Source organism: Bubalus kerabau, chromosome 15, assembly GCF_029407905.1.
Source record: "Bubalus kerabau isolate K-KA32 ecotype Philippines breed swamp buffalo chromosome 15, PCC_UOA_SB_1v2, whole genome shotgun sequence".
In the NCBI taxonomy this organism is placed as follows: Eukaryota; Metazoa; Chordata; class Mammalia; order Artiodactyla; family Bovidae; genus Bubalus; species Bubalus kerabau.
The window spans coordinates 81,791,225-81,798,209 of NC_073638.1; positions in this window are offsets into that span (position 1 = coordinate 81,791,225).

The following is a 6,985-nucleotide window of genomic DNA, read 5'->3' on the forward strand; positions in this document are numbered from 1 at the left end:
TTTCACACAACCTACTTGTTTTGGTGTATTCCTAGTCCTTGAAAATACATATTACCATCATTATTTAATATCACAATATGAGTCACCTTTCTCCCTCATCTAAGGGAAATGAACCTTGTAAGCACTTTCTGGAATCGCAGCTCATGTTTACCCAAAAAGTGGAATTCCAGATGCGATCCACTTCTGTTTCCAGAATGGCTGGAAACGTCTCTGCCTCACCTCTCCATGACGATTCCACACTATCAGGATGCTACCAATGCCTTCAAAGAGCCAACTTGCTCCTAATTGTATTCATTGGATAGGGCTGCTGTAGCAAAGCATCACAAATTAAGTAACTTAAACAACAGAAAATTAAAGTCTCACAGTTCTGGAAGCTAGAGGTCTGAAATCAGGGCATTGGCAGAATTGGTTCTTCTGAGTTGTGAGAGAAGGCGCCATCCCAGGCCTCTCCCCTTGGCACAGAGATAGCTGTCTTTGTGTTCACATGCTGTTCTTTCTGTATATGTGTCTCCAAATTGCCCCTTTTATGAGGACACCAATCACTGGATTAGGACCCACACTAATGACCTCATTTTCATTTTTTTTCATCTTTTTTTTTTAATTGGAGGCTAATTACTTTATAATAATGTGGTGGTTTTTGCCATACATTCACATGAATCAGCCATGGGTGTACATGTGTTCCCCATCCTGACCCTCCCAACCCATCCCTCATTTTGATTAAAGTCTCTGTAAAGACCTTATCTCCAAATAAGGTCACATTCTGATGTAACAGGGGTTAGGACTTCAACACATGACATTTGAGAGGGAACACAATTCAACCCAGAACATCTGCTCAATCAGGGGTTCCCAGTCTCCAGTCCACGGACCATGGACCTCCAGACCACGTGTCGTGGCCCGGGAGGCACCAGGCTGCTCAGCAGGAAGTGAGTGGCAGGTGAAGTTTCGTCGGTTTCTCCATTACTCACATCACTGCCTGAGCTCCAGCTCCTCTTGATCAGCGGTGGCATTAGATCCTCCTAGGAGAGTGGATCCTATGAACCGCACATGCGAGGGGTCCAGGTGGCAGGTTCCTTATGAGAGTTGTCCTGAAACCATCCACACCCCACCCCAGTCCATGGGAGAGCTGTCTACAAAACCAGCCCCTGGTGCCAGGAGTCTGGGGACCGCTGTTCTAGAGGCAAGACAGCTCAGATCTTCAGGACACTGAGACTCTAATACACATCTAGACCTAAGGCAGACCCTGGTCAATCCTCACTCCCTCATCCCTTCTCTGCAGATGAGTCTCTGTGTGACAATGGGACCTGTCACGACATTCCAGAATTATCGGAATTACATCTTCTCCTGGCCAGGATGCGTCTCCCATCCTTCAGAAAGAAGTGCACTCTGGTTAACAAATCCAGACTGGAGACTCAGAGAGAAGTGAGCTCCAATATAATCTCAGGAGGATGACAAGCATAAGGAAGATTATAAGAAGGTGAGAGACTGTTACTATAAAAAGCTCAATTTCAAGCTTAACCACAACTTCCAATAGCACAAACCTGAAATCTAAAATTCCACAATAATAACCAATAATGATGATAATTATAACAACTATCTAATGAGTGGTTATTGTGAGGCTGGAATAGGTATTTTATGTGCATGGCTTTACTTAATCTCACCACCATGTATAAGACTGATATTTTTAAGTAAATTTGATACGTAAGTAAAAAGACTATCACTGGCCCTGGCACGTGGTGTGTGTTTAATAACCAAACATTAATGTACATGCCCATTTTACAGATGAAAACACTGAGCTGCAGAGACACCTAGGATTGCACCGATAGTGAGAGATGTAGCCTGTATTTGAATCTAATATAGGAGAATGCTGAATCTCATGAAGGAGGAATCTAATGCAGGAATGAACCTAATACACGAGGACTCCAAAATTTGAGATCTTATCTAGTAAACCAGCTGCAGCCCTCATATATCCCTGGGTCACAGAAGTTCAGGATTGTATAAAACTCCAGAAATATCCACCATGTCCTCCGTCCTTTCCGAGTCATTGGAGCCTTTTATAGCTGCCCCTATTTATTTAACTTATATGCAGAGTACATCATGAGAAATGCTGGACTGGAAGAAACACAAACTGGAATCAAGATTGCCAGGAGAAATATCAATAACCTCAGATAGGCAGATGACACCACCCTTATGGCAGAAAGTGAAGAGGAACTCAAAAGCCTCTTGATGAAAGTGAAAGTGGAGAGTGAAAAAGTTGGCTTAAAGCTCAACATTCAGAAAACAAAGATCATGGCATCCAGTCCCACCACTTCATGGGAAATAGATGGGGAAACAGGGGAAACAGTGTCAGACTTTATTTTTCTGGGCTCCAAAATCACTACAGATGGTGACTGCAGCCATGAAATTAAAAGACGCTTGCTCCTTGGAAGGAAAGTTATGACCAACCTAGATAGCATATTCAAAAGCAGAGACATTACTTTGCCAACAAAGGTCCGTCTAGTCAAGGCTATGGTTTTTCCTGTGGTCATGTATGGATGTGAGAGTTGGACTGTGAAGAAGGCTGAGCACCGAAGAATTGATGCTTTTGAACTATGGTGTTGGAGAAGACTCTTGAGAGTTCCTTGGGCTGCAAGGAGATCCAACCAGTCCATTCTGAAGGAGATCAGCCCTGGGATTTCTTTGGAAGGAATGATGCTAAAGCTTAAGCTCCAGTACTTTGGCCACCTGATGCGAAGAGTTGACTCATTGGAAAAGACTCTGATGCTGGGAGGGATTGGGGGCAGGAGGAGAAGGGGACAACAGAGGATGAGATGGCTGGATGGCATCACTGACTCCATGGACGTGAGTTTGAGTGAACTCCGGGAGTTGGTGATGGACAGGGAGGCCTGGCGTGCTGCGATTCATGGGATTGCAAAGAGTCGGACACGACTGAGCGACTGATCTGATCTGATCTGATTTAGTCTCCAGGGGGCATCGCTGGTGACTCAGATGGTAAAGAGTCTCCCCACAATGCAGGAGACACAGGTTCAATCCCTGGATTGGGAAGATGCCCTGGAGAAGGGAAAAGCTACCCATTCCCACTCCAGTTTTCTTGCCTGGAGAATTCCATGGACAGAGGAGCCTGGCGGGCTACAGTCCATGGGGTCGCAAAGAGTCAGACACAACTGAGCAACTTAACAGCTGCAGCTGCTATTTAGTCTCCAGAGCTTGAGAAATACTTTTTTAAGATTACACTAGGACTTCAGAAATGGGATCTGTGGGCTTCTTCTTTTCCCAGGGTTCCTTTCCTCTGCACACACCTAGATAGTTCCAGAAACTCTTCATAAGCACCAGGAATGGTCCTGGCTGTTCTTCCTGAACTCGGGTGGCCCAAGGATCCTGCCTTCGGAGAGCTAAGTGGCTAGTAAAACGAAATCATGCCCTGACCCAGAGAAACTCAAGTAGATATTTCAACTGCATTTACTTCCTGTTTCCCAGAAGCCAGTAGTCCTGGGTGCTACAGACCCCAGCTCTGTGCTTGCTCAAAAGACCTGGGTACCCTAAGTCAACATGGTCCTGGGGTCTTCAAAGTTAGCTTGTTAGGAGTTTCTTCAATTTAAGAGAGCTGTCTTAGCATAGCTTCTTCAGTAAGGAAGATCAGAGTAAAATGTGGCCTTTCCCCCTACCACCAATAGCTCCCTAAAACTTGCATCATCAATATAGGAAACTCTGTGGTCCAGCCAAGCAAAACATGCGAAAGTTTTCAAAGATGCGTGTTCTTTACTTTGACATCAACTGGTGAATGTACCAGGTAAGACCGTAAGGCCTCCCTATAGAGTCGGCTAATTAAGTAAGCTCCCTCTACTTGGCTAGTTTCCGCATCAAATGCTCTCCTTCAACTCACATTAGTATTATCATTTCCTTTCCCCAGTTTCTGCAGCAGAGATATGCAAAGTGCTCAAAACTATGCAAAGTTCTTTTACATTCCGCCGTGGTATCTGACCCTCACAGCAAACCTGTGAGACCACCCTGTGTTGTTGAAGAAAACGATACTTAGGGCAGGCAAAGGCTCTCCAAATCCCTCCACCAGGAAATCTCAAGGATGGGCAATTAGAGGTTTTTTGTATTATTCTATTTTTTTTTCTCTAAAACTCATTGCATCTCTGTTTTTCAGCATTCCTTTTCAACTCATGTCTATGATTATATTACAGAAATCTTAATTATCCTATGGTAGCTTTAAATCTTACTTGACATTCCCTAATCAATTTTCAGAAATTCATGTCTTCAACAGAAGTTTTTGGAACGGATGCTCTGTGTCAGATTCTAAGCTGAGTGGGGACATAAAAATGAGCAAGACAGACGTGACTTCTCCCTTCATGGAGCTTACAGTCTAGCATCCCTGTGACAGCCAGTCCAGATGCCAACGTCATGGCATCCAAGAGGATATGGTTCAACTACACTCATAAATAGGGGATAAAGGACTTTTCATAAGGAAAGGGACTTTTCAAAAGAAAAGGAACTCGGAGTTAACTTCCTGAAAGTGCTCATTAGGAAAGATGATTTAAGAGGCTACGGTGAACTGTCTTTAAAGAAGATACCTAGCTTTCTGGTTGTAACAGTTAAGTATGGAATGATTAGCTCGTTAAGAGAGCTTTCTTATCTTCCCCTTTTAACATATGAAATTCTCAGACTGAGTCAGACATAGGAGGTCTGTAGTCTATGATTTTAAAACAACTTATTCGTAACAGTAATGAGAACTGGAGTCAGGCTGACTAATGCAGCTAAACCCTGTCTACACTGGGGAAGAAGCCATAGACCATTTTTGTCTGGAGCCCTTGTCAACAGTTCCATATCTGTAAATCTCACAAGGTTGTCACATTCTCATTTATAATAAACTATCAAAAATGATTGTTATGAGAATTCTTTGAGAAAATGTAGTCAAATGCACTATGAAAATTCTTATTATATAATTCCTCCTAGATGCCCTGTCTTAAGATTTTCTTAAGCTCAAAGAGGTACCATTTTAGACTAATAAGGAAGTTTCTGCCATCTGGTTTGGAGAATAAAAATGTGAAGCTCCAAAGGATTGGAGCTTCAGCTTCAGCATCAGTCCTTCCAATGAATATTCAGAGCTGCTTTCCTTTAGGATGGACTGGTTGGATCTCCTTGCAGTCCCTGGGAGTCTCAAGAGTCTTCTCCAATACCACAGTTCAAAAGCATCAATTCTTTGGTGCTCAGCTTTCTTTACAGTCCAACTCTCACTTCCATACTTGACTACTAGAAAAACCATAGCTTTGACTAGATGGACCTTTATCAGCAAAGTGATGTCTCTGCTTTTTAATACACTATAGAGGTTGAATGCATGTATGCTCAGTCGCTCATTCATGTGCAACCCTATGGGGCTCCCCCATACATGGGATTCTCCAGGCAAGAATACTGGAGTGGGTAGCTATGCCCTCCTCATAGAGGTTGAATACTAGAGCACAAATTATAGATGTCTGTTTACTTGGAGAAAAATAAATTCCTGTGCACATCACTTTAATACAAGATAGATTGAGATTGGCCATGTAAAGGTGTAGGCAAAGGGCAAGAGGGCAGAGAGCATAGGGCAGAGAGAGGCTGAATCTGAGGAGAAGGATCTGGGATGGTCACCTAGACTTGAGTGTCGTGGGAGCTGCTCATTCAGTTTCATCTTCAGGAGCCGTGGGTTCCAGCTTCTTCTGCTCCATCATTGGACTCTCTTGCCACACACATGAACTCAATTCTGCTGTATAGAGGTTCCCACAAAATAAAAATGGTCCTGGTAAACTCTTAGGCTCCTCCAGCTCTGACCTCACAGGATTCTTGCCATGCCCTCCACTCTTGGTGTCCTCCTCCATCTGCCCTCAGGTATCCGGTACCCATGAGTCCCTGACACGTGATATCTCAGCTGGTCCTCTCCCTCTGATACTAATCAGTGAGTGATTACTTTACTGCCAGGAACTCCCAGCTGAATAATGAATTACGGGATTGTTCTTTGCATTTTGACAGAAGCCTTCTAGAACGAAGGCTTTAACACAACAAATTTATTAGAGTGATGGAAATTTAGGTACTTTGTGTTTTTAATCAAGTAGGCTGTGGGGCCTTTCTGAAATTATCCATGAACTTGACTGCCTTCACATACAGTTGGGCCTAGAATAATTAAGGAAAACCAGCTTTGGAGAAACCAAGCTTTCTGACTTGAATAGTTGTATAATGGATTGGGCAGTGAATATATTAAAAAATCTGCTGTATAGAAATGTTGGTGATTACTCTTTGACATAGAATATTTGAGTTAGCTCTGAAATCATTTCTCTGAAACAAACACGGGGACATTGAACTGTGTGAATCATGAGGTTGTGCTTCCATGATAAATAATACGGTATCAGGCACAGCTTGGAGAGCGCATGAAGGAGCAGAGAAGGAGATGTGGAGAGGAGCTGCATCCCAAGTCCCTTTATTAACATCTCACTGACCTTCAGCATCAACGTGCAGTGTGGCTTCCTGCAGACGTGGCCTGCTCTTCCCCACCTCTGGTGTGTGTGTCAGGGGGAAGGGAGGGACTCCATCCACCCCATCCTCCTCTTGAAAGGACATGCCCCCCATCCTGGCTCTGCTGTTCACCCTATCCTCTCTTCCTTTCTTCTTCTTTTTATTAATGTTTATTGGAGTATAGTTGCTTTACAATGTTGTGTTAGTTACCATAATACAATGTTCAGCTTATATACAAATATGGCAGGGACAAGGTTATTTAACAAAATCAGATTCTAACACCAAATCTGCTTTGGAAATTGCTGCTTTTGATGCATACCTAAGTGAAAAGCAGCATTACATGGAAGGTTGCAGTTTTTTGGTTGAACCATGGTATTTGAAGATTTAAACTAAGATATCGTATTGAAGAGGTTGAAAAGTCTAGAGCACTTGGTCTTCAGGAATACCCACTTTAGGAGCTTGGTGCTGTTATCCTGTGGACTCTGATATGCCTGGGAGA